Source organism: Tamandua tetradactyla, chromosome 8, assembly GCF_023851605.1.
Source record: "Tamandua tetradactyla isolate mTamTet1 chromosome 8, mTamTet1.pri, whole genome shotgun sequence".
Lineage (NCBI taxonomy): Eukaryota > Metazoa > Chordata > Mammalia > Pilosa > Myrmecophagidae > Tamandua > Tamandua tetradactyla.
In genome coordinates, this window is record NC_135334.1 from 45,945,163 (window position 1) to 45,961,888 (window position 16,726).

General features: G+C 36.1%; 1 long non-coding RNA gene across 4 annotated transcripts in view; it reads right to left on the reverse strand.

Annotated features, from left to right (window-relative positions):
• The window catches only part of LOC143643368 (uncharacterized), a 306,117-nt gene that overhangs the window by 198,701 nt on the left and 90,690 nt on the right, over window positions 1-16,726 (reverse strand). For all 4 annotated transcript variants that reach the window (XR_013156241.1, XR_013156240.1, XR_013156238.1 and 1 more), the window contains one exon: window positions 6,623-6,712. This is a non-coding gene — a long non-coding RNA (uncharacterized LOC143643368). The remainder of the gene's footprint in view (window positions 1-6,622; window positions 6,713-16,726) is intronic.

Genomic DNA, 16,726 nt, shown 5'->3' on the forward strand with positions numbered 1-16,726 from the left:
AGTTAAAGAAAATAAGAAGACTCCTGAAGGAAGAAGTCCACAATTAACATACTTCACAGAGGGAACATCTACCTACATTGAATAGTTCAAGTCCCTGGTAGGTGTCAGAGTTTTAGCATTTTATATTGCAAAAAATGTAGGATAAATATTAGTGAAAAGATGCATGAGCAATAAGTGGCAAGGAGATATTGACTAAGGTCATGGGGTAGGCTGAGAATTATGGGGTTAAAGCAACTGACCCAGCTTTCTACCAATGATGGAGGGACTTTCCTGGGAAAAGAAGGGAGGTATTTCAGTTAGTCTAATCTTTTTGTAAACATACTGATTACTTACGTTCTAGTAAGTAGATTCATACTATTTGTTTGCAGGACTATGTTCATCCATGAAGTGCTCTTAGAAGGATGCCCCTGTTTATGATTTGTTATGGTAAAAAAAAAAAAGTCTAAAATCTGTGAAATTATGACGCACATACCCCTGAAAAATGTCATGTAAACACTGTAATAATGTGTATATAAAGTAGAGACATTTCCTAACCCAAAGGCTTCTACTGTGTGAGGTGATGTACATATACCTCATTTACAGAGCTTTGCTTTTACTCTGGACCATGATGTGGAAAAGAAGGAGGGAAGACCTGGGGAAGCCACATGGAATATCCAGGACTTCTCCCAGCTTTGCCAGTAACGAAAGCCATTTGATTGCTTCTATCCTTTTACTACTAGATAAGAGCTCAGATACTTGTGAGTATGGTTTGGCAATCATATACTTTATGTTATATGCTAGTATATATGCTAGGAGAATATATGCTAGTATTATGGTGTTTAAAATACACCCTTTACTCTCCTGGTTGCACAATCTAACTGCCAGGATAACTGGAATGAGGAAAAGCACAATTCTAAATATTCTAGCATTTTGTAGGGTAAAATTTATTCCAAGTTAATAAGAACTAAATAGCACTGTGAAAATGAGTAAGGCCAGAATAAATGAACCATTAATTCAACCATTAACCTTCATAAAATACTGGATGAAAAGAACCACATCCTCTGAAGGTTAAAAAAAAAAAAAAGTAATCCTTGAAACACAAGTATGGCCAAATTTATGACATCATACTTTCTTTAAATGATTACCTATCTATCTATCTATCCTTTTTGGCCCAAGTCCACAAGCAAAAGCTAAAATATTAAAAAGTCAGAGAATACATGAAAATATTGATTGTAAGCTGCATGAGGTTTTTTTCTAGTCATCTTTGCATCTCAAAATGATTAACCAGGAGGAATTGATTGATGAAAATGGAAACTTTAAAGCTAGGGGCTGGCAGATGTGTGTAATAGTAAAGTAGCCAATAACATGCATGACTTTACCCTCTTAGAGTTTTTGCTGAATTGCAAACCATTCATTGAATCAATAAACATGTATTTAGCAGCATCCTCTCTGAGCCTACCATTGTTCTTGATTCAAGGGATACAAAGATAAAAAGCACAGGTTATTTCTATTAAGGGGATAATATTATACTAGCAGAGAAAGTAAGTAAATCATAGGATAATACACTGTGACAAATGCCATGAACAAAAATACTCAGACATAAGAGGTACACAAGAGGAGATCTAATGCAAACTTGGAGAGGAACAATGAGAGGTATAAAGAGTGGAGTCAGATGCTATTTTTCACATGGAATACAATCAGAACTATGCTACTTTACCATACCTATCACAAAAGCAATGCTTTTTCTTTCACAAGAATCTGTCAAAATACTGTATATAATGCAAATCAAAACCACAATGAGCTATCATCTCACACCCACCAGAATGGCCATTATCAACAAAACAGAAAATGACAAGTGCTGGAGAGGATGTGGAGAAAGAGGCACACTTATCCACTGTTGGTGGGAATGTCAAATGGTGCAACCACTGTGGAAGGCAGTTTGGCGGTTCCTCAAAAAGCTGAATATAGAATTGCCATACGACCCAGCAATACCATTGCTAGGTATCTACTCAAAGGACTTAAGGGCAAAGACACAAATGGACATTTGCACACCAATGTTTATAGCAGCATTATTTACAATTGCAAAGAGATGGAAACAGCCAAAATGTCCATCAACAGACGAGTGGCTAAACAAACTGTGGTATATACATACGATGGAATACTATGCAGCTTTAAGACAGAATAAACTTATAAAGCATGTAATAACATGGATGGACCTAGAGAACATTATGCTGAGTGAGACTAGCCAAAAACTAAAGGACAAATACTGTATGGTCCCACTGATGTGAACCGACATTAGAGAATAAACTTGGAACATGTCATTGGTAACAGAGACATCAGGAGTTAGAAATAGGGTAAGATAATGGGTAATTGGAGCTGAAGGGATACAGACAGTGCAACAGGACTAGATACAAAAACTCAAAAAATGGACAGCACAATACTACCTAATTGCAATGTAATTATGTTAAAACACTGAATGAAGCTGCATCTGAGCTATAGTTTTATATGTATATATATATTTTGTATTTTTTATTTTTATTTTTTCTCTATATTATCATTTTATTTCTTTTTCTGTTGTCTTGCTATTTCTTTTTCTAAATCGATGCAAATGTACTAAGAAATGATGATCACACATCTATGTGATGATATTAAGAATTACTGATTGTATATGTAGAATGGAATGATTTCTAAATGTTGTGTTAGTTAATTTTTTTTAATTAACAAAAAAAAATACTGTATATAGCAGTAACAAAATGTAATGAAGAAATTTACTAGGGCCCACTGCCTAGGAGTTCTTCAACAGACTTGCCTGAAGAAGAAAATGAAAAGAATTGGACAATCTTATCAGATTGTTACCAAATATATCATATTATTACTTGGTTGAAATCTTTCACAGAATCAAAATACAGAAATGGTAACAAAATGCCACTCTCTTCTTTTTCTTATGTACCTTAATTCATCTACCACATGAAACTTTTTCAATCAGAATTTTTAGCAAGGGAGAAACTCTAACTTTGGGACAAAAGGAAGTCTGATGCTTTTAGGAAATACACACATAGTTTTAAGAATAAGAAAGATAAAATTCAATCTGGTAAAATGTACATAACCATAGTTGACTAGTACTGAAAAATTCAGACTATTCTCTGCCCTAAAATAAGAGAGGAGATAAAGAAAGAAAAATCTATACAATATCTATTTGTGGTGGACGTTATATTATACAATATATAAATCTTATCTCATTTAATCCTTAAAACAAACCTATGAAGCATCATTGTTTTCTCATTCCACAGATGAGAAGACTGAAACTAACTTCTTCATTCAATAGCTATTGAAAATGGTAGACTGCGATTTAAACCAAGGCAAAATGCACCCTTCAGACAAGCAATATCTCTCTGTCCAAATTTTCTGTAAGTCAACGCAGGAACCAACTGAAGAATGTGGATGGATTCATACAAACACTTTTCTGTTGGTGGGCAAATGGAAGTCAATCAATCAATCAGTCAATCAATCACATTCTAAGACTGTTAGGGTTACATCCTTTCTACACAATCATACGTATACTCTATTTATGCTTGTCATACAAGTCATTTAAATACATTCTAAATTTTCCTCAACATAAAATAATTGTAGAAAAGGACATTGGTGCTTTTCAAGATGATGATGATGATAGATGATTTCTTAAAGGAAAATGAAAGTAATAGCATTTCTGTCAAGTGATTTTAAATAAATTCAGGTACTTAAATGAAGGTATTATTTAAAGTTTTAGAAGCATAGTTCCTCTACGCAATTTTTTTCATAGTGTGTAATGTCCAAGAATCTTGACGGGGTGTGGTATTTGAAATCCAATTATCAAAATTCTCACAAATCCAGAAACCAGATAGCATAAGAGAAATAAAAAGTAAACAGTGATTAACTCAGAAACAACAACTAGGGTATGATATATTTAAACAAACTCTGGAAAGACATACATGTTTAGTCACTTTTCTAGTCACCCAAATACCCTTAAATTATGTTGTATAATTAAGTAGAGGAAAGTTTACTTTGTTCATATCCCTGGAGAGCAGTAAATCTTTAATACTTACTAAATTTGTGTTAATTAGCTATCCATAAAAAGCATTGGTTTTATTAAAAATGGTTGTAGTCCTTTCAAAAGGAAAAGAAAGAATATGACTGAGGTGAACTTAAAAAGTTTGTCAGTTACATAAAAATGAAAAGGAAGAAAAAAGCACTGGTTTCTATTCCCTAACAAAATGAGTACAACAGGCAATAAAGATACATTAACATCAAATTGAACTAAGAAGTGGAAACAGCCAGACTGGAGAATATATGTTGGTGTTATGGTGTTTAAAATACATCCCTTACTCTCCTGGTTGCACCATCTAACTGCCAGGATAACTGGAATGAGGAAAAAGACAATTCTAAATATTCTAGCTCTTTGTAGGGTAAAAATTATTCCAAGTTAATAAGAACTAAACAGCACTGTGAAAATGAGAAAGACCAGAAGGGTTGAATAATCCTTTTAGATTAAATAAATCCATGTTTCAAGAAAGTTCCAAGCTATCTCATTGACCCATGAAGAACAAAACAAGACACACGGTATGAGCCCATGTCCTGGAATCTCTCACTCACCATTCAATGTGTGGGACCACTCTGGAAAAGGAAGAGAGACGCAGATGGGGAAGCTGCTTAGATACATCATGGCTGGTTTTGAGTCTAAATAGGCTTTGTTTCATTCTGTAAACTGGAAGGCCATTTTTGCTCTGAACTCAACAAATAAACATGGCCTGCCCTGCAGTGGAGAACTGAGAGTTGTTTTTCTTCAGCCTTATTTTGTGGATCCAGATCAAAGGTGTCATCTTTGGAGGTAAGCCTCCCTCAGATCAAAATTGAACAATTAGAAGGAAAATCACATTGATTACACTTTTCAAGAGTAGCATTTTGCCCTTAGCTGTAGATAGTTGTATATGCTTTATGCAACCCATAAATTCCTATCGCTTATACTATTTGGAAGCTCTTGCTTCTCTCTTCATACCCAAACAATTGATTGCATGTGACGTCCACCTAACAAAGAATAAGCATCACAGAAATACAGTGAAGTAGAAATGGAATTTAGAAAGGACCAAACTAACATACTTTTAAAATTGCTAATATGTACCAAGCACCATGGTAGTTATTTGACAAAGATTCTTTTAGTTTTCACAACAGTCTTGTGAGAATTTTTAAAAATTATTCCCATGGCCTTCAGATAAGGAGAAATAAATTCAGAAAGGTTAAGTTGCTTAGGTAATGACTGTTGGAGTCGGGAATTAAATGCACATCTATGACCCATCTTCCTGTCAATATACCAGTATTTCTCAGACTTTGTAAAGTTGTTGTTTTTATTTTCATTTTTGTTTTGTTCAGTGTAATTATCGTAGCTCTGGAGGAATCCTCTCATCAAACAAAATCTCATGGAGAAACCCAGATAGTAAAACAGGCATAACTGGATTTAATAAAGGGAGGGAGGTTATGATAAGGGTCCTTTCATTAATAGACCTTCAACAGCCCTGCAATGGTTCTATGACATTTTTTCCAAGCTTTGTTCCTCTCCAGAGATCATTTTGAAAATCACTCACCTCACCAAGCCAAAGTGTACCATGTCTCTGGAAATTGGTGGTAAATACAAATGGGAATTAAGGGGATGGCACAGAATAGGAATAAAGCTACTGAAGGAGATGAAAGCCATGGAAAGGTGACAAGAATGGGGACACAAAAATAACTTCCTTTTATCACAGGTCAGCCTATGATCAATCCTGGCTTTAAGATGTTCAATGTTATTTATGTTAATGATTTGAAATGCAAATTATTTTAACCAACATTCTCCCAGGTTATGAATGAAAATATTCCTACTCACACCTTATATTAAAGGAAGGTATGATTTATAATTGCTTCATTTTTCCTTAAAAAAGGAAGATGAATAAATGTGTTTTAAAGGCACCATTAATGAGTAAAACTGAGTTTTAATTCATATGTCTTTAATTAAGTCAAAAAAATTTTCTTCACAAGTTCCTGAGTGATTTTTTTTCATCCCCTCTAGGCAAAAGAGTAGCATTAAATGTTTCAGCCCATTAGATTTTAAAGTTTTAAGTGACTAGAAAGCTGGATTCCTGAATCCATCTTACAACTCATTCACAATGAAAAACTAATAGCTCATAAGTGAAACTTCCGTTAAGAGCAAATCACATCAAAAATTTTCCTAAGACAAGCATTTTTGAAAATGGGACATACATTAACTTTTGTCTTCTACCCAAGCTGACCATTGCCAACATGGTGGCAACAGTTGGCCAGAGTTATTTGGACACCAAAGGTCCAAAAATCTGCAGCTCCAGCTCCCCATGCACCAACCATTCTTTCTCCCAGTTTAGGGGATAAGGCCTTAAAAATTATTATTGAATTTTATTTATATGCAAACAGCCTGAGCAAATGTACCATAGGAGTCTACAAAATTCAATGAGAAAAATCTACCAAATAACAAAATAAACAAATAGCAAATAATAGCTTCACCTCCTCTGAAATGTGAACTGAGTACATTTTCTTTCTCTGCAGCTAAGATCAGAACACAAACTGTGTAGATTATCGTGATGCTGTAGAAAAGTTGATTTACCTTTGTTGTCCCTGGAACAAGCGGAGAGATGACTTTGTCCTATCTCAGACTCATATTTTCAGTCTTTGCAAACAGGGTAAAATCTTCTGACTATTGGATCAAACAGCAAGAAAACTCAATGAAAATACTGGTCTCCAACCTCAAGTCAATCCATTATGAATAAAATTATTTGTTTTTTACCTCAGGCAATGGTTTTTAAATGTTAATGCCCATAAGCATCGCCTGATCAGGTGGATTTAAAGGGAAGGATGTCAAGTCCCAGGTATAAAAGCTGTGACTCAGCTGTGGCTTCAGAAACTCCATTTGTCCCATGTCTGAAACAAGTAGTCAGATTGCCACTAAGAAACAGACTTAGAGTGTTTTTCTTTTTGGTTTTTTTGAACATATACTTTGTAGAAAATGTGGGAAATATAAGAGAAATAAATTTCTAAAAGGAAAGATAATCCCCCAGAGTCCCACCATTCCTGTTAAATAAGTACAATGACTTCTAGACATACATATATACATCAACATATGCACATGTATATATTCGGTGTTGCTCATACTGTATATATTGTTTACGTCTAATTTAATGGCATATCACAAAACCATTCTTTAAGTGTTTAAAAACTATCTGAGTATAAAATTCTGTGACTATAATTTTTTTTCTCAAGATTGTGAAACTATAATTCCATGTTCTTTGTTATGGATTGAATTGGTAGCCTACAAAAAGATACGTTGAAATCTTAATTCCCAGAATCTCAGAATGTGACCCTATTTGGAAATAGAGTCACTACCGATAGAATTAGGCAAGTTCAAATGAGGCCATACTGGAGCAGTGTAAGCCCGTACACCAATATGACTGGCATTCTTATAAGAAGGTGAGACTTGGATGGATATACAGAGAGGAGAACTTCATGTGCCAGAAGACAGGAGAGAGGTGGGGAACAGATTCTTGCCTTATAGATATCAAAGGAATATTGTCCTACTAACACCCTATCTCAGATTTCTGGTCTCCAGAACTGTGAGATAATAAATTTTGGTGGTTTTAAGCTACCCAGTATGTGACACTTTTTTATGGAAGTTCTGGGAAACTGAGACAGGATTCTAAAACACAGTGTGGCCAATGAAAGTTCTGATAACCGATTTCTGGTTTCTTCTGGGTGACTACTTTCTGTCTGTTTGTTTGTTTCTTTCTTTCTTTCTTTCTTTATATTACCTCTGAAAACACAGAATATTTTATCAAATTTGACATCTGAAATTTCATCACTCTGTTTTACGTAAATAAAAGTAACCTAGAAAACCAAAGGGATTATGTCAATAGGATTTAGCTAAATATACTTTTTTTCAATTTTATAGACATATTCTCACATCACACAAACCATCCAAAGTATATAATCAGGAGCTCACAGTATTAGCACATACATGTGCATACATCCACATGATCAATTGTACATTTTCATTATTAAAGAACAGAAATAAGAATAAAAAATAAAACCCAAATCCTCCCATAACCTTTATAACCCTTCCATGTTGACCCAGAGTATTAGTGTAGTAAATTTGTTACTGTTGATGAAAAAATATGAAAATATTACTGTTAACTCTAGTCCATAGTTTGTTGTAGTTATGTTTTTTTACCCATATTCCCCTCTATTATCCTTTTGTTTACATTTTAGTAGTTCATGCAAGAATTATTTATATATATGATTTAAATAACTACTTTCAATCAAATTTGCCTACAACTTGGCATTATTATTTATAATCCCAATAATGAGCTACTATCACCACTATCATTCCCAAACATTTTAGTTCAATCTTGTTAACAATTCTGTGCATATTCAGTATCTTCTCTGCCTTGTCTAGCTTCGTCTATCTCTAGGTCCCCTATATTATACATTTTAAGACCCTAAGTTTACATATTCTAATTAATTAATATTAGTGAAATCATACAATATCTGTCCTTTTGTATTTGGCTCATATCACCCAGTGGTATGCTGTCACGGTTCATCCATGTTGTTATATGCTTCCGGACCTCATTCCTTCTTACTGCTGCATAATATTCCATCATATGTATATACTACATTTTGTTTATTCACTCATCTGTTGATGGACACTTGGATTGTTTCCATCTTTTGGCAATTGTGAATACCGCCACTAAGAACTTCAATGTGCAAATTTCTATTTGTGTCTCTGCTTTCGGATCTGGGTATATACCGAGCAGCAGAATTGCTGGGTCATAGGGAAACTCATTAATTAGTTTTCTGAGGAACTGCCAAAATGTCTTCTACAATGGTTGTACCATTTTACATTCCCACCAGCAGTGAATAAGTGATCCTATTTCTCCACATCCTCTCCAACATTTGTAGTTTCCTGTTTGTTTAATGTTTAATAACATTCTTATCAATGGAGATGATATCTGATCGTGGTTTTGATTTGCACTTCCATAATAGCTAATGAAGATGAACATTTACTCATGTTCTTGTAAGCAATTTGCATTTCCTCTTCAGAAAAACATCTATTCATGTCTTTTGCCCATTTTATAATTGGGTTCTGTGTCCTTTTATTGTTGAATTGTAGAATTTCTTTGTATATAGTAGATATCAAATGCTTATCAGATATATGGTTACCAAATATTGAATTGGCTGCCTCTTCATCTTTTTGACAAAGTCCTTTGAAGCATAGAAGTGTTCAGTCTTAAGGAGTTCCTATTTATTATTTATCTTTTTTTTTCTTTCATGCTTCTGCATTTAGTATAAGATCTAAGAAGCCCCCTCCTAAGTCTTGAAGATATTTTCCTATATTTTCTTCTAGGAGTTCTAAGGTACTGTTTCTAATATTTAAGTCTTTGATCCCCTTTGAGTTAAATTTTATCTGGGGTGTGTGGTAGGGGCACGGCTCCCACAGATTAAATAATGCAATCAATCGAAGACTTTTGAGAGAGAAGGGAGTCTTTTTCACTGCTTCTTCAGCCACCTAGCCTCTCCCATGGAGTTCATCAAGACCCTTTTATCAGAGTTGCCAGCTTCACAGTGCGTGCTACAGATTTTGGACTCTTTCATTCCCATGATTGTATGACACACCTTTATAAATATCATATTTACAGATATCTTCTGTTGGTTCTGTTTCTCTAGAGAACTTATTAATACACTTGTCTCCTTGGTTAGGTCTTTACTAGCATATAGACACAATACTGATTTTTGCACATTAACTTGTATCTTGCCACTTTAATGAATTTGTTCTTTAGCTCAAGTAGTTTTTTTACAGATTTCTTGGGGTTTTCCAAATACAGGATCATGTCTTTTGCAAACAATAAATGTTTTACTTCTTGCTTTCCAATGTGGATGCCTTTTTTTCTTTTTCTTGCCTAATTGCTCAAGCTAGAATTCTAGCACAAATAACAGTTGTGGCAGTGAGCATTTCTGTCTCAATCCCAATATTAAAGGGAAGGCTTTCAGTCTCTCACCATTGAGTATTATATGCTGGCTGTAAGTTTTTCATATAAACCCTTCATCATATTGTAGAAGCTTCATTTGATTCTTACCTTTTGAAGTGTTTATATAAAGAAAGGATGCTGAATTTTGAATGAATGCTCTTTCTGTATTCAAGAAAAATCAAGAAGATCATGTGATTTTTCTCTTTCAATTTGTTAATGTGTTGTATTACATTGATTTTCTTGTGTTGAACAACTTTGTCTGCCTGGAATAAATACCACTTGGTAATGTTGTATAATTCTTTTAATATGCTGTGGGATTCGATTTGCAAGTATTTTGTTGAGAATTTTTGCATCTATATTCTTTAACGAGATTAGTCTGTAAGTTAACTTTCCTGTATTATCTTTATCAGGTTTTTTTTTTTTTTTTTTTTTTTTTTTTTTTTTTAAAGGAAAGACAGAGAGAAGGAAGGAAGGATAGAAGGAAGGAAGGAAGGAAGAAAGGGAAACATTTTCTTGCTTTATTGTATTTTGTTTTTCCGTTTTTGTTACATGGGCTGGGGCCGGGAATCGAACCGAGGTCCTCCGGCATAGCAGGCAAGCACTTTGCCCGCTGAGCCACCGCGGCCCACCCTTTATCAGGTTTTGATATTAGAGTGATGTTTGCTTCATAGAATGAGTTATGTAGTGTTCCCTTTGCTTCAGTTTTTTGGAAACATTTGAGCAGGAACAGTGTTAGTTCTTTTTTGAAATGTTTGGTGAAATTCCCCTGTAAAGCCATTTGGCACTGAACTTTCCTGTGTAGTAATGTTTTTGATAAGTGATTGAATCACTTTAGTTGTGATAGGCTTGTTCAGGTCTTCTATTTCTCCTCCAGTCAGTATAGGTTGTTCATGTATTTCCAAGAAATTGCACATTTCATCTAATGTCTAGTTTGTTGGCAATTGTCTGTTCATAGTATTCGCTCATTTTTTTTTTTTTATTTTACTTCTTAGGGGGTGAAGTAATGACTTCCCTCTCATATCTAATTTTATTTATATGCATCTTCTCACTTTTGACTTTGCCAGTCTAAGGGTTTCTCAATCATGTTGTTCTATTCAAAGCACCAACTTTCAATTTTTTTTTTTTTTTTTTTTGTATGGGCAGGCACCAGGAATTGAACCTGGGTCTCTGGCATGGCAGGCAAGAACTCTGTCTGCTGAGCCACTGTGGCCTACCTTCAAAGCACCAACTTTTAGTTTCACTGATTCCCTATATTATTTTTTTGTTCTCAAATTCATTTATATCCATTTTAATCTTTCTTTTTTTTTTTCTACTTGCTTTAGGGTTAGTTCACTGCTCTTTCTCTCTTTTCTTAAGTTGTTTAGTTAGGTCATTGGCTATAGGTCTTTCTTCCTTTTTAATGAAGGTGGTTAGAGCTATAAATTTCCCTCAGTACCACCTAAGGCGCATCCCATAGATTTTTATATATTGTTGTCATTTTCCTTTGTCTCCAGATATTTACTGATTTCTCTTACAATATCCACTTTGAAACACTGATTATTTAAGAGTGTGCTGTTAAACCTCCATATATTTGTGAAAGTTCTGGTTCTTCTGTGGTTATTGACTTCAAACTTCATTCCATTATGATCAGAGAAAGTGCTTTGAAAAATTTCAATCTTTCAAAAATTACTAAGACCTGTTCAGTACCTGAGTGTATGATCTATCCTAGAGAACATTCCATGAGCACTTGAGAAGAATGTATATCCTGGTGTTTTGGGGTGCAACAATCAACATATGTCTGTTAGATCTAACTCATTTATCATATTGGTTAAGTTCTCTATTTCCTTATTGATCCTCTGATTGGCTCTATCTCTAGAGGAAAGTGGTGTGTTGAAGCCTCCCACTATTATTGTAGAAATATCTATTGCTCCCTTCAGTTTTGCCAGTGTTTGCCTTGTGTACTTTGTAGATCCTCAATTGGGTGCATAAATATTTGTGACTATTATTTCTTCTTGGTTAATTGTCCCTTTTATTAATATATAGTGTTCTCCTTGTCTCTTATGACATTATTGCATTTAAAGTCTATTTCATCTGACATTAGTATAGCTACCCCTGCTGTCTTTAAGTTACTACTTGTGCACAATATCTTTTTCCATCCTTTCACTTTCAACCTATTCATATCCCTGGGTCGAAAATGAGTCTCTTTTAAACAGTATATAGATGGATCATATTTTTTTAAGCATTCAGCCAAATGTATCTCTCTCTCTCTCTCTCTCTCTCTATATATATATATATATATATATATATATATCCTCTCCTCCCATCCAGTTACCCTTACAAATACTGTTCCACTCTGTGCCCTCCTCCAAACCTCTCTCTCCTTTTTTTTTTCTGCCAACAGTATTCTTGCAGGATATGTCTCTTGTTAACAAATTCTCTCAGCATTTGTTTATCTGTGAAAAATTTAAACATTTCCTCACTTTTAAAGAGTAGATTTGCTGGACAAAGAATTTTTAGCTGACATTTTTTCTCTTTCATAAGATGAATATGTTATACTACTGCCTTCTCAACGCCACGGTGTCCACTGAGTACTCAGAAATTAATCTTAGGTGGCTTCCCTTGTATCTGGTGAATTACTTCTCTTTTCCTCCTTTCAGCATTTGCCAATCTGGTTAGTATGTGTCTTGGCATGTGTCTATTTGGATTTATTCTATTTGCAGTTCATTGGGCTTCTTTAATTTGCACATTTATGTCTTTTATAAGGGTTGGAATGTTTTCCCCAATTAGTTCCTCAAATAACCTTTCTGGCCCTTCAAACTTTTCCTCTCCTTCTGGGGCACCAATGATTCTTGTATTTGTGAATTTCATGTTGTCAATCAGTTACCTAAGATCCAATATGAATATTTCCATCTTTTTCACCATTTATTATTCTGTGCATTTGAACTCAGTTACCCTGTCCACTAGTTCACTTACTATTTCTTCTGCCTCTTCGAATTTTCTTTTGTGTCTCTAGTATATTTTTAATTTGATCTACAGTATCTTTTATATGTGTAAGATCTGCTATTTTTGTATTTTCTTTCAGATTCTTCTTCATTCTTTTCTAGTATCTTCTCAAGATCCCTTATCACTTTAGACAACTCACTGAAGTTATTTAGGAAATTCGTGCGAACATCTTTGATTAGTTGTTCCAAATGCTTTGTCTCCTCCAGTTTTTGAATTTAGTCATTTGGCCTGACCATATCTTCTTGCTTCTTCATGTGCTTTGTGATTTTTTTGTTGGTTTCTTGACATTTGATCATCTTGGTAAGGTTAATTTGAAAGTTGATATCCCTCGCTCATCTAATATTTTTAGTTGCTTTGGCTTGCATTGAAAGTCTACTTTGGCACTTGGTTGGTCAGCCAAAAGAGTGCCAGGGCCTCACACAAGAAGTGTAATCATTTTCAGAAGTCTATTACAGGTTGGGCAAAATAGCAGTTTGCCAGCTTGCATTTTCCTGCTCTTCCCAGGAGATGGCACTCTTGGACCACTGCTTCCCTACAACTCCACCTCTCCCCAGCTGCAGCAGCCCACTGGGCTGGCCAGGCAAAAATCTAGTCAAGACCACTATTCTCCATGTGCACTGGAAACCATTAACTCCAGGAGTAGGGGGTAGACACTGTGCAATTTGACTGAGCCCCTACTTGTGGACATAATATATCTGGTAATTCCCAGGGTCCTGCATGGAAAGACCTTGGGCTGGAAGACGAAGTGATCTAACTTTATCAGCCAATGCCCAGCCTAGTAGTGCTCTACTTTTTGCTGACCAGCAAGACCTGAATTTGTTTTAGGACACTGCTTTGACAGCTGGGTTATCCATATTTCTCAGCCAAAACAGGACCAGGCTCCCATGCAGGGGGTGTAGATCAGCTCCAATGGGCCTGGGACAAGGGTGTGGAGAGGCTCTGAAAAGTCTTGCAATTCCTCTGCACTTTCTGGCCTGCCCAGCAGATGGTGCTGTTTGGTGAGTTAGCGGTCCTCAAATTAAGGCCAGGCTGAAACTGCAAATAGGCCAGGCTGAAACTGCAGGGTTCCTGTGCATTCACTTCACTGGCCTATATCTGGTTTAATGTGGGCTGTGCCCTCCACTTTAATTGCAGCAGAGGATTCCCCCCAGTTCTCCAGTCTGGAGCTTCCCCCCAGGCAAGGACCAGGCTACCTGCTGCTAGTCCCCCTCAAGGATGGGGATGGGCAATAGGACCCAGAGCTGGAGACACGGTCTTTGTCCACATTTTCTGACTTTTTGTTCCTCGCTGATCTTAGCATTAAGATGTCCACCCCTGGACCCCTGGTCCTATTGATTTGCATATTTTCTTCCTGGTTATTTGCTGCTTTTAGGGAAGATGTTGGCAGTTCTCTCCCTAATCCTCCCTTTTGGAAATTTCTCCTTGCTGCCCTTTTGTATTCCACCTTCCCCCATGGCTTGAGTCCTGTGGCGGGTCCTTGTTGGCTTGGGTCTCTGTGTCTGGATGTAGGTGGGGGTCTTTCTCACTGCTATGAGAGATGTTATGGTCTGTGGCCTTGGTGAAAGGTGGGATGGGTCCCGATTGCTGCATCTGGGTGCTTCCCGAGGTGTGTGTGTCTCAGTGAGGCAGAGGTGAGAGGATTAACTTGTCCAGATGGAGGCTTCTTACCTGATATTTTTCCCTTTATCCTATACCTTCCCCCTAGAGTTCTGAACTAGTGAGAATTGTCCTTTTCTTTGCTGATTCTCTGAAGAGAGGTTTACAGTAGCTGCTTACATTACCACGTTGATGACCTTACTCTACTAAATAAACTTTAAAATATATATGATTTCCTTTGTTCATTTAACAATGGGTCTTTGAGACTTTTCCCAGGTTCATACATTTATATTTCATTTCATTTCGTGACTAAATAGCATCCAGGTATATGGATATTCCATAACTTGTTTAAACCCTGTCAAATTGATGGACATTTAAATATTCCCAATTTTATCTATTGAAATCAACGCTACAATGAAATATGCAAAGGTATCTTGGGAGCATGTTCAAATATTTTTGTAACATGGGTCTTTGAAAAAAAAATTCTTGTTAAAAGGGTGCATATATTAACTAACGTTGTGTGTAAGAAATATGTTACAGGTGCTCTAGGGATTAGTAACTATGAGTGAGCGCAGGAAAAAATATTGGACAGAAGAGGTTGAATTGCAATAGTTTCAGCAACTACTTCAGCCAATGCAACAGGGAACTCTGGAGCTGGGATGCCCTTTTAGAGACATTCTTCAAAGGATGTAGATATAGAGCAAGATTTTAGATATAAGTGATATATGGCATAAATTCTGAGAGCAGCTCCTCCAGGAATCTGATATGCCCCTTTTATTTAGGAAAACTTACAAAATAAAGACTAGTCCCTCAAACCCTTTCATTTTCTGCTTTATTCTAGAGACAATATATTTCACCTTGATGAGCACCTCTTTTGTACCTGGTCCTCTACTAAAATCATTCTTCCAGGGACACTCAAACCACCAAACTTCCAGAGCCCACTGTGGAGATGGTAAGCACATATTTGACACGTGAATTATGAGGAATTATGGTAATGGGGTCACTTCTTTAACCCTCCCTATGTGTCCTCTTTGGGCCACAGCACCATACAACGGTGATTAAACCAGTCATTCCTTTGGCCATGTACTTACTTCCACATCTCCTTGGGTTTGAAGAAGGATCACATATTGGTGGATCTAACATTCTATAAGCCTTCAAATAGTCATGATGGCTGTACTACAATAGGCAGAAAAGGCAAATTAATACCAAGATAAATGCCAACTCTGGTCAAAATTAATTTCTTCTCCTTCCAGGGTGAAAGACATCAGTGATATCAACATGAAACCAAGTGGCTGATTGCTCTTCTTGAGGCCTGGGGCCAAATTGGGTCCCCACAACTGAGCAGAACTCCCTGACTCTGATATTCTAACCTTTATCCTTCTAGGCCACTGACCAAGCAGCCAAGCCATTTATTACTTTCTATAAATCATTCCACATTTCCAACTCTAGCCACCTCTCTTTCCATACCACGTGATGACCAAATACAACCAAAGCTCTGCTCATTAAGAGATTGCTGTCTTACAGGGCTATGCCTGAGTGGGGCTGTAGAGCTGTATCAATTTTCTACCTGGGTCCAAATATCAAATTGGCATTTTCATAAATGAAAGTCTGCAAGTTTCTCTGCCAGCTAGTCATATGGGACACATTTCTAATAGCCATAAAAAGCAGAGAATGGATATGGTTTGGACCACCTGCTCATTCAGCTTCCTTATGCCCGTGGTTCTATTTATGTCTTATCTGAATATACCTCTTTATCTTATAACAGATTGTTATTGGGCATTCCTGAATTTGAGACCTGATGGGTTCACAAATCCTAACTTATGATAGGGAGTTTTGGAAGCACAGTCAGTTACTCCATCCCTACTAGACCCAAGTTACATGTCATGATGGATTTATCAAAAGGTTTTTAATTTTCCACTGCAAAGAGCATGGTCTTATTCCAGAACCCCAGATTTTACAGTGTGAGTCCTCCACAGAACTTGCTATAAACTCAAGATGATTCATTTTCCCAATAGACCATGAGGTTTGTCAAGTCGTATGAAGCAAGTGACAAGATTGCTTGTAATAAAGTCTGGAACTGATGAAGACACTTTTCCTGCCCTGATCCCACTTAA